The sequence below is a fragment of the Papaver somniferum genome, chromosome 3 (assembly GCF_003573695.1).
Source record: "Papaver somniferum cultivar HN1 chromosome 3, ASM357369v1, whole genome shotgun sequence".
In the NCBI taxonomy this organism is placed as follows: Eukaryota; Viridiplantae; Streptophyta; class Magnoliopsida; order Ranunculales; family Papaveraceae; genus Papaver; species Papaver somniferum.
The window spans coordinates 222888230-222903065 of NC_039360.1; the positions used below are offsets into that span (position 1 = coordinate 222888230).

General features: G+C 35.5%; 1 pseudogene; it reads right to left on the minus strand.

Moving 5' to 3' along the window:
- Nucleotides 1-597: 597 nt before the first annotated feature.
- LOC113362151 lies at nt 598-13667 on the minus strand (annotated as a pseudogene).
- Nucleotides 13668-14836: the final 1169 nt, after the last annotated feature.

Below are 14836 nucleotides of genomic sequence, written 5' to 3' on the forward strand. Positions count from 1 at the left end.
TTACACCTCCGCCCCATAAGATTACTTTGACTCTTTAGTGGGACGGGCGGAGATTTAATCGTCCGCCCCAATTTTTTTTTTTTTTTTTTTTTTTTTTAAAACAACGGGCGGATGCACAATGTTACGCTCGATCAAATTTAGTCTTCCACCGTAGCGTCACACACCAGACTAAACTCAAATTTAGTCGTTTTTTTTGGTCTTTGATCTTTGGTTATACTCGCACCACTGCAGTTGCTCTTATATCCTTGATATAAGTTTTTTGGTTTGTTAATGCTTGAGTTTACCTGGGGAGGAAAATCACCGTTTTCCATTTGACTATTTATCAGTACTCTTGCTGCACGGTGCAAAGGTTTTGGATCCCTATTCGCCTACAAACATGAAAGTTGAGTTGTATTTGAAAACTTAGAAAGTTAAAGTTATTGTCATCTTATTCAAAATGAACTTACTTGACCAGCGCAAATAAGTCCCATTAGAGCCCATGCTGTCTGCACCATATGGCTGTCTCTTGAAGGTACAAATTCCTGTAGATTGATTTACATGGAAGTAGCTAGTTTAATTCAACGCTTGGTAGCTAGCAAGTGCACACACGAGCTCGTCTTACATGGAGTGTTCATATACCTTCTTCATGCATGAAAGATAACTTTCTCCCCAACCTCCCGATGGTTTTTGGGTAGAGAGCAGAAAGTCGCAAGCTTTATGGACAGTCGGGCTGTTGGCATAATTCTTCCCTACAGCGGCTAAGGCTCGTAGTGCATACCATGTGCCATAGATATAGCATACTCCCCAATCTCCATACCTGGACAATACATTTTTTAAGAAAATTATCAAGCAATTCCTTTTTATTTCATGTCAGCGAATTGCTAAGATACCCTGATTAAGGATTACTATTACCACGCACCATTTGGGTCTTGTTTGTGTTCTAGGTAATGTACTGCTTTCTCAATGAAAGTTTGAATTTCTTTGGTGCGGTGACCAGGATGTAGTTTCTTGAACAAAACCAGGGCTTCAATTGCTGATGAAGTGTTCTCCACATACCTGCACTTAAAAAGTCAGTATTTTCCTCTACCAATGTTTATTTTTATTTTTAGATGGAGAATTTAAGGAATTAGCTATCACCCAATACTAATGCATAACAGCAATAAATTATAAACTTACGTATGCTCAACACAAACATCCTCGAAGAGTTCGGTTGGATTGAAAAGTACCTCCAACCTTCTATGTGATGTTGCCGGCTCCCATGCTGAAACTCCCCCGTCGGCGGCCTAAGAAATTAGAATCACTTTCATTAATGACTAAAATTTGTTTTGGGGTTATGAAGTTATATATAACATGTTGCTGGTGATTTTCATCCAGGAATAATATGAACAGTTTCAATTTTGCACCAATAAAATTCTAATTATGGGGTTTTCAGATGTTATCTGGATACCGAGTTTCCAGCTTGCAGAAAATTTCAGGTTATACATATCTTAGCAATTGTGCCCAAGTATAAGCATCAAAGGCTGAAACTTGAACGACTTCAATAGCATCATAAAGTTGGTACGCCGGCACTTTGACACCAACAATTTTATCTGGCATTTGAGAAAGTAGGAGACAAGCCTGCAATGCAAATATTTTGCTATTATCGTTTGCATACTTTGTGTCAACGGAAGCGATTTTGAAATGAAATGGCTTTTTAACAACGTAAAACCAGCCGTTAAATAGATTATAATGAAGTGGCCGGTACATAATATTACCATGAGTGCCTCAGTAGTACAATCAGAAACTTGCCAGCCTTGATCTTGACCAGAGAAAGTCCATGCTCCTTTGCTTATGTGACGATACATACTCCGAAAGTCACCTGATGGGTAATCCCGAACCTTCATGGAAACAAAAAAAAAAAGCTTCAATTCGAGGCTCATTGTTTTCTTCCTACTGATGTTTGTTATTAAGTTGAAACTATGTGGTTCAACCTGTGAAACTTTTAAGTAATGGTGAGCCTTTTCCAGAGTAGGGCCTATTTCGCCGAGAAGATCATCACTTGCTAGAAGTGCATGAAGTGCATGACTAGCATCCCATGTCTGACTTCCATTAGTACTCTGAAAGAAAACATTTAACAAAAAACAAAAGTACGTACTATTTAGTATTTAAATTCTTGCAGGTACACACATCTTTGGCCCTGCCAGGTATGCTGCTGTTGGGGTATATATTTAAAAACATAGTTTTGTAATAATATGCCAAAGTTAGAGAGATAGTATGGTGGCATTGTTTTGAGCTCCCACACTATAGGTATGGGTTCAATTCCCACCCCACACAATTTCACTAGGGTATATACTATTTATACTATATATTATATTACATTAGTCCGGGAGCGGGGTCTTGGGAGGTCTGCTGATCCAGAAACAATTTTTTTTTGCTGTTTTTAACTTAAATTTTCAAAACGTATTAAGATAATTATATCATGATTAATTACAGTTAATGTTGAAATTTTAATACGGCCGTTTTTTTTGCTGTTACAAAGAAATTTAATTGGCATTTAATCGAAAATTAATTTTCCATTAATTCCATTGATTCTTTTTGATTATAAAAAAAAAACTGGTTTCTGGAAGAAAAAATATAGAACGTTATTTTTATTTCGTCAAGTTTTCTGAGCAAGTGTTGTTGAAAGAGTTATTATTGATTCGATTTCTCAGTGCAGAGAAATCGAAAGAGATAAGCTGTTTTATCCCATAGGGTTTCGACAAAAAACTGACTGCTAGCACAATCAAGAGGCAGAGTCGCGAAACACCTTAAAGATAGCGACCTAGTACGCGACTCAGCGGTTTCTTTGTGTATTTGATTATAGTGCTTTGTTTCCAACAATTTTAAGGTGATTCGTTTCTGCTATGGAGAATGAAAAGAAGCGCGTTGATGATACCAACAAGCCTTTCAAATTTGAAGGGTTGCATTTCAGAAGATGGAAGCTGAAGATGTTCTTTTATCTCAAACTGATGAAGCTGCATATGATTGTGTCGAGTGTTCATCCTGGAACCCTGGAACCTGCTGCTGATAAGACTGCTGCTGTTGCTGCTGCTGTTGCTGCTGGCGGTGGTGCTGCTACAGATCCACCTCCTACCGGTGGTGTTGAAGAAGTTGTTTCTCAAACTCCCGAGGAAAAACAAAAGGCCATCGACAAATGGATCGATAATGACTTTGATTGCAAAAACTACATTCTTAATGCATTATCTGACGATTTATATGAGTATTATTCAACTTTTGAAACTGCTAAAGATGTATGGGATGCATTACAGAAAAAATATGACACCGAGGAAGCGGGTTCAAAGAAATATGCTGTGAGCCGGTATGTGAGATACCAAATGGTGGATGATAGATCAGTTGTTGCACAGGCTCATGAACTTCAAAAAATTTACCACGAAATTGTGGCCGAAGGTATGAAAACTGATGAACAATTTCAAGTTTCTGTAATGATTGACAAGTTACCACCTAGCTGGAAAGATTTTCGTAATACTTTGCGTCACAAGACTAAAGAATTTTCTCTTGAAAGTTTGATTGTTAAGCTCAGGGTTGAGGAAGAAGCTCGGAAACAAGATAAGAAGGAAGAGATTCTCATTGTTTCTAACAATAAGACTCATCCGAATTTAAAACCTAAGAAAAGGGATATGAAACCTAACCCGAACCAGAAGAAAGGAGGAAGGCCTAATCAAAACAAGAACCAACACCCATCGAAAAATGGACAGAATTCCAATTCTGAATTTCTTTGTTATATCTGTAATAAACCAAACCACATGGCTAGGAATTGCAGATTTAACAAGGAAAAGAATAACGCACAAGCTAATGCTGTGGGTGACGTTATAATTGCCATGGTCTCTGATCCAGAGTTCTACATGGTTGGTGGATCTGATGGGTGGTGGATAGACAGTGGTGCTTCGCGTCATTGTTGTTTTGATAGGTCCATGTTTAAGACTTATGCTGAAACCAAGGACAAGAAAGTGTTATTGGGAGACTCCCACAGCACTATGGTGAAAGGTTCTGGTACGGTAGAGTTGAAGTTTACTTCTGGGAAGACACTCATGCTGAAAGATGTCCTTCACACTCCAGAAATGAGAAAGAACCTTGTTTCCGGCTATCTTCTCAACAAGGCTGGGTTGTATCAAACTATTGGGTCTGATATTTACACTATAACTAAGAATAAGAATTTTGTAGGAAAGGGTTATGCTACTGATGGAATGTTTAAGCTTAATGTTGATGCTATGAATAAAATTGATTCTTCTGCTTATATGGTTTGCAATTTTAATGTTTGGCATGGTAGGCTTTGTCATGTGGGTAAAAAGTTAGTAAATAACATGAGTAAGTTAGGTGTCCTCCCTGAATTTTCTGAAAATGATTTTGAAAAATGTGAATACTGTAGTCAAGCAAAAATAACCAAGACTTCACATAAATCTGTTGTAAGAGAATCGAAACCACTAGACTTAATACATTCTGATTTGTGTGAATATGAAGGTATCCTAACTAGAAATGGCAAGAGGTATATCATGACGTTCATTGATGATTGTTCTAATTATACTTATGTTTATTTGTTGAGCCATAAGAACGAAGCTATTGAAAAGTTTAAGATTTTTATTGCTGAAATTGAAAATCAATTTGGTAGGAAAATTAAGAGATTTCGTAGTGATAGAGGCACTGAATATGATTCTTCTCCTTTTACTGAAATTTATCAAACTAATGGCATTATACATGAAAGAACTGCACCATATAATCCTCAAATGAATGGGAAAGCTGAAAGAAAGAATCGTACTCTTACTGAATTGACTGTTGCTTGTTTGCTTAGCTCTGGTGCTGCTTCTCATTGGTGGGGTGAATGTTTGCTGACTGTTTGCCATGTTTTGAACCGCATTCCTAATAATAAAACCATGATATCTCCTTATGAACTTTGGAGAAATAGAAAACCTAATGTCTCTTATTTTAGAGTTTGGGGTTGCTTAGCTTTTGTTAGAAAACCTGATCCTAAAAGACATAAGTTAGAAAGTAGAGCTTATGAATGTGTTTTTATTGGTTATGCTCAAAACAGTAAAGCTTATAGGTTCTTTGATATTAATAATAAGGTTATTATTGAATCTATTGATGTTGATTTCTTTGAAGAGAGATTTCCTTTTAAATCTAGAAATAGTGGGGGTAATAGTGGGGGTTCTTTATCTAGTGTTTTACCTAGAGCTGATTCTGAACATAGATTAGAAGAACCTAGAAGTGCAGAAACTAGGATCACTGAAGTTGAACCTAGAAGAAGTAAAAGAGCTAGGACTGACACAAGAGATCCTGATTTTGAATTTTATGCCGTAGAGGAAGAACCTTCTAATTTACAAGAGGCGTTCAGTTCTGCAGAGTCTAGTTTCTGGCAAGAAGCTGTAGATAATGAATGGGATTCTCATATGTCTAATGGAACTTGGCGTATAGTAGATTTACCTCCTGGTTGTAAGCCTATAGGTTGTAAATGGGTTTTGAAAAGGAAACTAAAGCCTGATGGAACAATAGAGAAGCACAAAGCTAGACTGGTTGCTAAAGGATTTAGGCAACGAGAGAACGTAGACTTCTTTGATACTTATTCTCCTGTTACTAGATTAACATCTATACGTGTTTTGATTGCTGTTGCCGCTGCTCATAATCTTGTTATTCACCAAATGGATGTTAAAACTGCCTTTTTGAATGGTGAACTAGAAGAGGAAATTTATATGGAACAACCTGAAGGTTTTGTAATTCCTGGACAAGAACAGAAAGTATGTAAGCTAGAAAAATCCCTTTATGGTTTAAAACAAGCTCCTAAACAGTGGCATGAGAAATTTGATAATTTAATGATTTCACATAACTTCAGAATAAACGAGGGTGACAAATGCATCTATTATAAATTTGAGAATGATGTGTGTGTGATTGTTTGCTTGTATGTGGATGATTTGTTGATATTTGGTTCCAATTTATCTGTTGTCAATGAAACTAAAGGTATGCTTAGTTCGAATTTTGACATGAAAGATTTGGGTGAAGCTAGTGTAATCTTGGGAATCAAAATAACTAGAACTAGTAGTGGTATTTGTTTGGATCAATCTCACTACATTGAAAAAATTCTGAGAAAGTATGAATATTTTGATTGTAAGCCTGCTTGTACTCCGTTTGATCCTAATGTGAAATTGTTTAAGAACACTGGAGAAAGTGTTAGACAATCTGAATATGCTAGTATAATTGGAAGTCTGCGTTATGCAACTGATTGTACAAGACCAGACATTGCATATGCAGTGGGAGTTCTGTGCAGGTTTACCAGTAATCCTAGTTTGGAACACTGGGATGCTATTGAGAGGGTTATGCGGTATCTGAAAAGAATCACAAACCTAGGATTACACTATAAGAGGCATCCCGCAGTCCTTGAAGGATTTAGCGATGCTAATTGGAATACTCTTTCAGATGATTCCAAGGCCACCAGTGGATATGTTTTTACTATTGCTGGGGGCGCTGTATCTTGGAGATCAAAGAAACAGACAATTATAGCCCAATCTACGATGGAGGCTGAATTGATGGCACTAGCAGCAGCTAGTGAAGAAGCAGGATGGCTGAAGAGTCTGTTATCAGACATTCCAGTATGAGAAAAACCGATACCAGCCACTTTGATCCACTGCGATAGTACCGCGGCTATCAGAGTAGTAGAGAACTGTTATAATAACAGTAAGAATCGACAGATACGTCGAAAGCACGACACAATTAGAGAATTTCTCACAACTGGTGTTGTTAGAGTAGATCATGTAAGGTCTGAAGGAAATATAGCTGATACTTTGACGAAAGGATTAGCAAGAGAAAAGGTATGGAATATCTCTAAAAGTATGGGACTTTTGCCCGTGAGAAGTTGAGTCATTTGTAGTGGATACCCAACCTAGAAATAGGTTCAAAGGGACTAGACGAAGTTACAAATAATATGATAGAGTCATGCATTCCCATAGCATGATATCCTGAAGTGGGAAACAGGTTGAGTGTTTAAACTCTTAATGATGTCTATAGCTCTTAAGTTAAGAGTGGGATATACAGGAGTATCCTTGATAGACTCACCTATACGAATGTGAAGGTGTGGCCGCCTTCTATGAGAACTTGGGCATTTCTCTAGATCGTTCGTTAAGAAAGGGATAAGCACATGGCCCTAATGTGCAAAATTAAGAACTTTACTCTAAGATATAGTTGTGTGTGTTGTATAATCTATTATTAGTTAGAGTTCAAGACGAGAGTCACTCTAGTTACCTGATACTTAGAAAGTTCAACACTATGTAGAGGTTCAAGTCGAAAGGCACCTTTGCTTATGCACAACTGTATAGCACTTGCTCAATGTTTTAAACTATAAGTGGGGGATTGTTGGGGTATATATTTAAAAACATAGTTTTGTAATAATATGCCAAAGTTAGAGAGATAGTATGGTGGCATTGTTTTGAGCTCCCACACTATAGGCATGGGTTCAATTCCCACCCCACACAATTTCACTAGGGTATATACTATTTATACTATATATTATATTACATTAGTCCGGGAGCGGGGCCTTGGGGGTCTTGGGAGGTCTGCTGATCCAGAAACAATTTTTTTTTGCTGTTTTTAACTTAAATTTTCAAAACGTATTAAGATAATTATATCATGATTAATTACAGTTAATGTTGAAATTTTAATACGGCCGTTTTTTTTGCTGTTACAAAGAAATTTAATTGGCATTTAATCGAAAATTAATTTTCCATTAATTCCATTGATTCTTTTTGATTATAAAAAAAAAACTGGTTTCTGGAAGAGAAAAATATAGAACGTTATTTTTATTTCGTCAAGTTTTCTGAGCAAGTGTTGTTGAAAGAGTTATTATTGATTCGATTTCTCAGTGCAGAGAAATCGAAAGAGATAAGCTGTTTTATCCCATAGGGTTTCGACAAAAAACTGACTGCTAGCACAATCAAGAGGCAGAGTCGCGAAACACCTTAAAGATAGCGACCTAGTACGCGACTCAGCGGTTTCTTTGTGTGATTTGATTATAGTGCCTTGTTTCCAACAGCTGCAAACTCAAATTCTTTGCAAAAATCCATAGTGACTGCGGATTTGCAGTAAAATAAACTGGTTTTGTAGGCTTTTGCAAATATCTGAATTTTTTGGCAGTGAACTTGGCCTTGCCAAGCAACTATAAATTTGGCGGTCATGCAAAGTTTCATATTTTCGAAAATTTGCATGATACTATATGTATACAAGACCATATATATATAACCTGCATTTTGAGTCCATCTTCGGCAACCCATATGTAATCTTGGACTCTAGCAAGATGTTTCTTGAAGGCATCTGAATTCGGATCCTCCACCCAACAAGCAAGCATGCATAAAGACTGTTAACATATAACATCATCAGACACTCAATTAATATGCACTGTAGAATAATAGAGACTCCAAGATTTTCTATAACCTCACATCTCGCATCCCTTCAATTTAATCATGCATACCTTTTCTACAGCAGCCATAGTGATGTAGCGACTGTTTTCATCTTCATAATGGACGTGCTTCATTGCTAGCTTCAGAGCCTTTTCTCGCACCACCTTCGAAAATGGCCACCTTGTTAACAGAGGCTCTGCGAACTTGTACACCGAGTCCCATACCAGGTTTTGTATATATGAACGCGGGTAATATAGATCCTCCTGAGAAAGAGAGAGACGTACCGCAAAATAACTCGTCAATGACTAATATTAATTGACATGCATGTGTCCATGGTCATCACTAATCAAACCAAGCAATGATAAGTTACCTTACAACAAACATGCCGCATTTGGCTCCAGTTTATTTCATTGTATGGTTGAACATGAAGTCCTTTTCTTAACGATAATATGAAGTCCGTTACGGGTGCAACAAATCTCTTACCAAATAGATATGACATTGGCAAGTAAACCAACCGGCAAAAACACCATAGCTTAGCTGCAATTACATATATTGAATACATTGAGAATCCTATTTCATCCATTTGAAATATATTTCATTAATTCGAAATCTAATCAATTTACGTACCGATCAAAAAATATTAATTTTAATTCGAAATCAAATGGTCTTAAAATAAACACTGTACAAACCAGGATGCATAGGCAAAAAGGAAGGAAGAAACCAAAACTCGGGAACCATGGGAATGCAACCTGACCAGTCATAAACGCCAAGTATCTGCACATGTGTACATAATATAATGTAACGCCAATACAGTCAACAAATAATGGAGTTGCTTCAAAAGAAAATAAAAAAAAAAATACGGAAAATGGGTCATTTGTTCAAATATTTTTAAAACATGGTTTAAATGGACGAGTAAAAATTAGTATGAATGAAATGGACACCAAAAAAATAGCAAGGATGAAACTGGATTCATCCTGACTTAAACTTAGCAAGGATGAAACTGGATGCATCCTGATGTAAATTAAAAATAAGAAAAAATATTTGAAAATGGGTAAGATGAAACTGTTTACATCCTGACTATTTTTACATTTTTGTCCATTTAAACAGTATCAAAATCTAAATGTCCTTTTCACCCAAGAATTATTGATTTTGATATTTTTAACCAATTTTGTAAATAAAATAAAGAAAAAAAACTACCTACCAAAAGCCAAGCCTTTTCCCATGTAGGTACAGATGGTACACCACCAACATGGTCAAGAATCCATTTTCGTGCTCTAGCACAAGCATTGTCTTCTCCACCATCTGGTCCTTGTCCAAGTATACGCATACAAATGTAGTTCAGCGCAGTACTGAACATGGTACTATGCCCCTCTATATGAAGCCCAAATCCTCCATCTTAATTCTATATATAGGGTAGTTTGGAGAAATAACCCCACTAGAATGTTAAAATTTGAAAGACAACCCCACTATGTGAGTTTTTGCTGATATATTTAATAGCAAGTCTGGATAGCATATCAGAAGTAGCTTTTTGAAAAGTCAGAAGTTAGTTTAGCTGTCAAATTTCAAAACGACTTCCAGAAGTTAAAAAGTTAACTTTTTGTGAAGCAAAATAGTTTGCTTATGACTTTTGTTTCTGACTTCAACTTCTTGAGAAGCAGAAGTCAGAAATAGATTTGTATCCACACGTGCTCAGTCAAGTCGACTGCATCACTGTAGTATGCATATAAAAGGTAAAAATGAGAAGTGATAGACTGACCATGTTTTGTCCCGCAAAACGTCCCGATAGAGGTATAATTCTAGAATTTGGATGGTGAAGGTGTATAGTGGGTCCCAACATATGTCTTAGTCGGTGGTTTTTTCAGGATAATGCTGGGCCAACCTAGCATTTTCGAGCAAAAATTCTAAGTTTGCCTTGGGAAACACAACCCAAAAGCCGTACTGAATTACTTTTCAGTCTTGCTCCACACATCGAAGGATTACACCGAGTGAAACAAAAAAATGGGCCAGCCCTTCACGTGATTAGCAGGGGGTGTTTTTAGGGCCCACTTTTTGTTTCACTCGGTGCATTTTGCGGGACAACCCTTTGGTGTATATATCATTTATGATTGCTTTTTATGGAGGTCTCCCTGGCTTAGGTGTGACACCTACTATTTTCCAAAAAGAATTTATGATTTTTTTTCTTTTTCTATACAGTTTTGGGTTATTTTCTATATAAAGGAAAAAGATGGAACAAATTTTAAAGGAATACTGACGGGAATGAAAAGAGATTGATATGAAATTTAGTTAGCAAAAAGTTTATATGAATAACAGTTTTGGACTACTAAAATCGCCCACTTACAAAAAAACAGGTCCCGCTTTTTAGGAATAGTGAAGAGAGATTGACTTCACTTAAATATGAAATTTAGATAGCAAAAAGTTTATATAAATAAGGGAAAATAATCGTTTGCTCCTTTTTTAGGTGGGCCTATGTCTGTTTAGTCTTTTAGGAAAACGCCTTTACTGTTTGGTCCATAATTATTTAAAAATATTAAACTGACAAAAGTACCCTTCCGTGTTAATTTTTACTTATTTTCTTGTAGTAGTTCATTACAGAAATGAAGTCCATATAAAAACCTAAAAAGAACAGACTTCATTCCAGAAATGAAGTCCATATAAAAACCTAAAAAAAACAGACTTCATTCCAGAAATGAAGTCCATATAAAAACCTAAAAAAACAGACTTCATTCCAGAAATGAAGTCCATATAAAAACCTAAAAAAACAGACTTCATTCCAGAAATGAATTCCATATAAAAACCTAAAAAACAGACTTCATTCCAGAAATGAAGTCCATATAAAAAACCTAAAAAAACAGACTTCATTCCAGAAATGAAGTCCATACAAAAACCTAAAAAGACAGACTTCATTCCAGAAATGAACTCCATATAAAAATATAATCAAACCAGACTTCATTTCTGGAATGAACTCCATATAAAAACATCAGCAACATCATCTTCATCTTCTTCGACGTCTTCAACAGCAGTAGCAAACATCATCATCACGAAAAAACATCAACAAATCATCATCAACACGAAAAACATCAACAAATCGAGATTTCCAACACGAGCAACAAACAGAAATCATCATCAACACGAAAAACATCAACAAATCGAGATCTTCAACACGAGCAGCAAACAAATATCTCATCATCTTCGTCTTCAACACCAGCAAAAACATCAAAAACGCATCTTCATCTTCGTCTTCAACAGTAGCAAAGCAATCAAAAACGCATCTTCATCTTCGTCGTTTTCATAATCTTTATATGATTCTTCGTCATCTTCATCTTCAACACCATCATCTTCATCAAAATCAAACACCAGCAGTAAAAACTGAGAAAGAAAATCAAGAACAGAGAAACTTGATCTGAAAAAATTAGGAGAGAGAAAACAAATCTGAAAATAAAGAGGAGAGAGAATGTAAATCTAAGAATGAGATATTTTTTAGTGATTTTGTTTATATATGTGGCCCCAAAAGGGTATTTCTGCCACCACATAATGACATTTACATCATCTATGACATCATCGTAGGACCAAACTATAATATATTTTACCAAAAAGGACCAAACAGACAGTTGACTGGATCAACTGGACTAGACTCTCTCTAATATATTATTTCTAGGACCTAATGGTATTTCCTACTATAAATAACAGTTTTGGACTATTAAAACTGCCGACTCACATATAGAATTACTTATTTTTTTAGGAAAAGTAATACAAATTAGTGATCTTCAGAAAGAAGAAAATACAAAATATCACGGCGATTAACAACCTTCTGAGTATAAAATCAAGTGAGAAATTCAAGTAAAAAATCGAATCTCCTCTTTTTGTAAAAACTAGAGAACCTGTATTGTTCACGCTCATTCCTCACCTGTTAACTCAAGTAGAAGTGGAGTTGTCTATTTCTGAAGAAAAAAGAAAGTACTATAGCAAAGACAAATATTTTGATAAAATACCAAACAAACAAAAAATAATAATTTAAGATTACGTCTCAAACCATCGGCGACCACAAACAATTTGTTATGTCATGGATTAGATTAACTACCCCAAAGAAAATGAAAGCAGTTATCAAATCATGACGTGGACTTCTACAGTCCAGAGGTGTGGAATGTGTGACTTCTACAGTCCAGAGGTGTGGAATGTGTGATGACGCACCATCTTTTACGATCAAAGGTAGATTCTTTTTTTTTTCTTTATATCCATGTAAAGTCCCTCTATTAGAATGTGAAGCCCTAATGATAGGCTTTTTTTTTATAAAATCTCAACAGATAAACAACAACGAATTTGGAAGTAAGTATTCTGGGATATTTCCTCTTACACAGTTGTAAATACTTATAAAAATAAATATATTCTGAAATATCAAACTTCATTATCTATAAATCTTAATTTCGACAATTAATTATGTAACAAACCAACTTATGGTTCAAAAAAGACTTAATGGTATTGTTGGGAGCCCAATACCTGATGCCAATACATATACCGTAATGTCTCCTTCTTGTGTTCATCCAGTAAGATTGTATTAAGCGTTCCCGATATATACGTGAATACATACGATTTTTAAAGCTCTTATATTTGCATAATAACATGTGTTAGTGGATGGAAGATTTGGCTAGTCTATAACACTGCTATATAAATGATAACTGCTATTACTTTCATTTTAAAAGGATAGGCTTGTTTTATGTATAAAATACACGTGAAACACGCATATTTTTTCGAAACCAAGAGAATACGGATGATCAAAAGTTCAATTAGAGAGAAAGAGTACCAATGGTGGCATCAAAAATAGGGGCGCATCAATATTAGCAGCCCAATGACCATCCTCTCCTTACATGACAGAAAAGAATCGGATTGCTCTCCTCAAGGTATCCGATGTTGCTTCATACGTCACTTCATCAACTTCACTTATCTTCTCCACAGCAGGTATGCTATGATCGAATTTATCTTCATTTTTTCTGGATTGCTGCATTAAATACACACATATACGAAAAAAAACAAACTAATACGATGAAAATAGTGGTCTGAAATTATAACCTGCAAGCGGACTAAAACATCCCCGCAAGCCCGCACTTTGAACCGATTTCTATAAAATTCCTGGCGAGCATTTTCGACTTCAGCTCGTTCTTCTGGCGTCCCTGAATCTGGTTGGAACTCCCAGCTTTATCTTCCCACAAAATTGTTGGTACTGAATAACCACTCGCTGAACGGACCTCCATTATCTGCGAATTTGAGCCTCCACATTCTGATAACTAGAGAGGTAGTCCCTCGCAGATGTGTAGCTGCTACTACTAGATGTGTAGCTGCTGACAAACTAGAGAGGTAGTCCCTCGCAGAGAATTTTTATGATTCTCAGTCAATAATTGCTTTCCATATATAAGGACGGATGGGGCATAAAATATTTCAACAAACATTTTTAGGGTATGTTTGGCTCCCTTAAATCACAGGTAATAGGAGGATGTAATGCCGTTAAAAGGAGTAGTCAAGGACTGCAATAAAAAATTGGGTGCTTGGCATGGTTCTAGTTATTATTTTTTTTTTGATTAAAAAAGAAGATTTTATTAGAAAGAAGAATTTACACAAAGCTAAGCTACCAGAAGTAGCAAAAGCAAAGGCAAAGAGAACAAAAAGAAGAAAGAAAGAAAACGAGAAATTTTTTGATGGGGCGAAATCCGAAGGGGGTATGGGGGACAAATGATATGTTGACACATGTCTTTGATTCCCATGAGTTCTGTTTTCAATAATATCAACAACAATTAAGAAAACAAGTTTTCTGTCCAAAAATACATTTCTTTTATATTATTGGAAACATAATTCATGGGAATCAAAGACATGTATCAACATATCATTTGTCCCCCATGCACCCTTCGAATTTCGCCCCCATCAAAAATTTTCTCAAAGAAAACTACATAAAGATGGTGTATTAAGGATTCAACTTGCAAAATTCAGGTGAACTCTTTTTTCCACTGCAACAGCCCAACTTAGCACTAAAGATTTAATATCAATAATCAAGTCTGCATTATATTACTAACATCGACCTTTTGTAGTTAACTAATCTTTTATGTTTCTATATTTTATTTATCTTATTTAACGTTATGACCATTAAATTATTTATCTATTAATAATTATTATTTATTAATAATTATCTTTATTTTTATTTTGTTTAATTATTTATTTGGAATAAACATAAATTATTTTTTTAATTAATTTTTCTATTAAGAACATTTCAAAAAACTAGTTGGAACCCTGATCGCAAGTTAAACTCCAACGCATTGCTGTATAATAACTCCTAACTTGTGAAAAAAAAATTAGACTTGTTAGCAAAACAGTTTTTCTTTTTAGTTTTATTTATCTAAAATGTTGACAAATACTGACCGCGTATTGTATTTATATAATCGGAAGTATATACATTC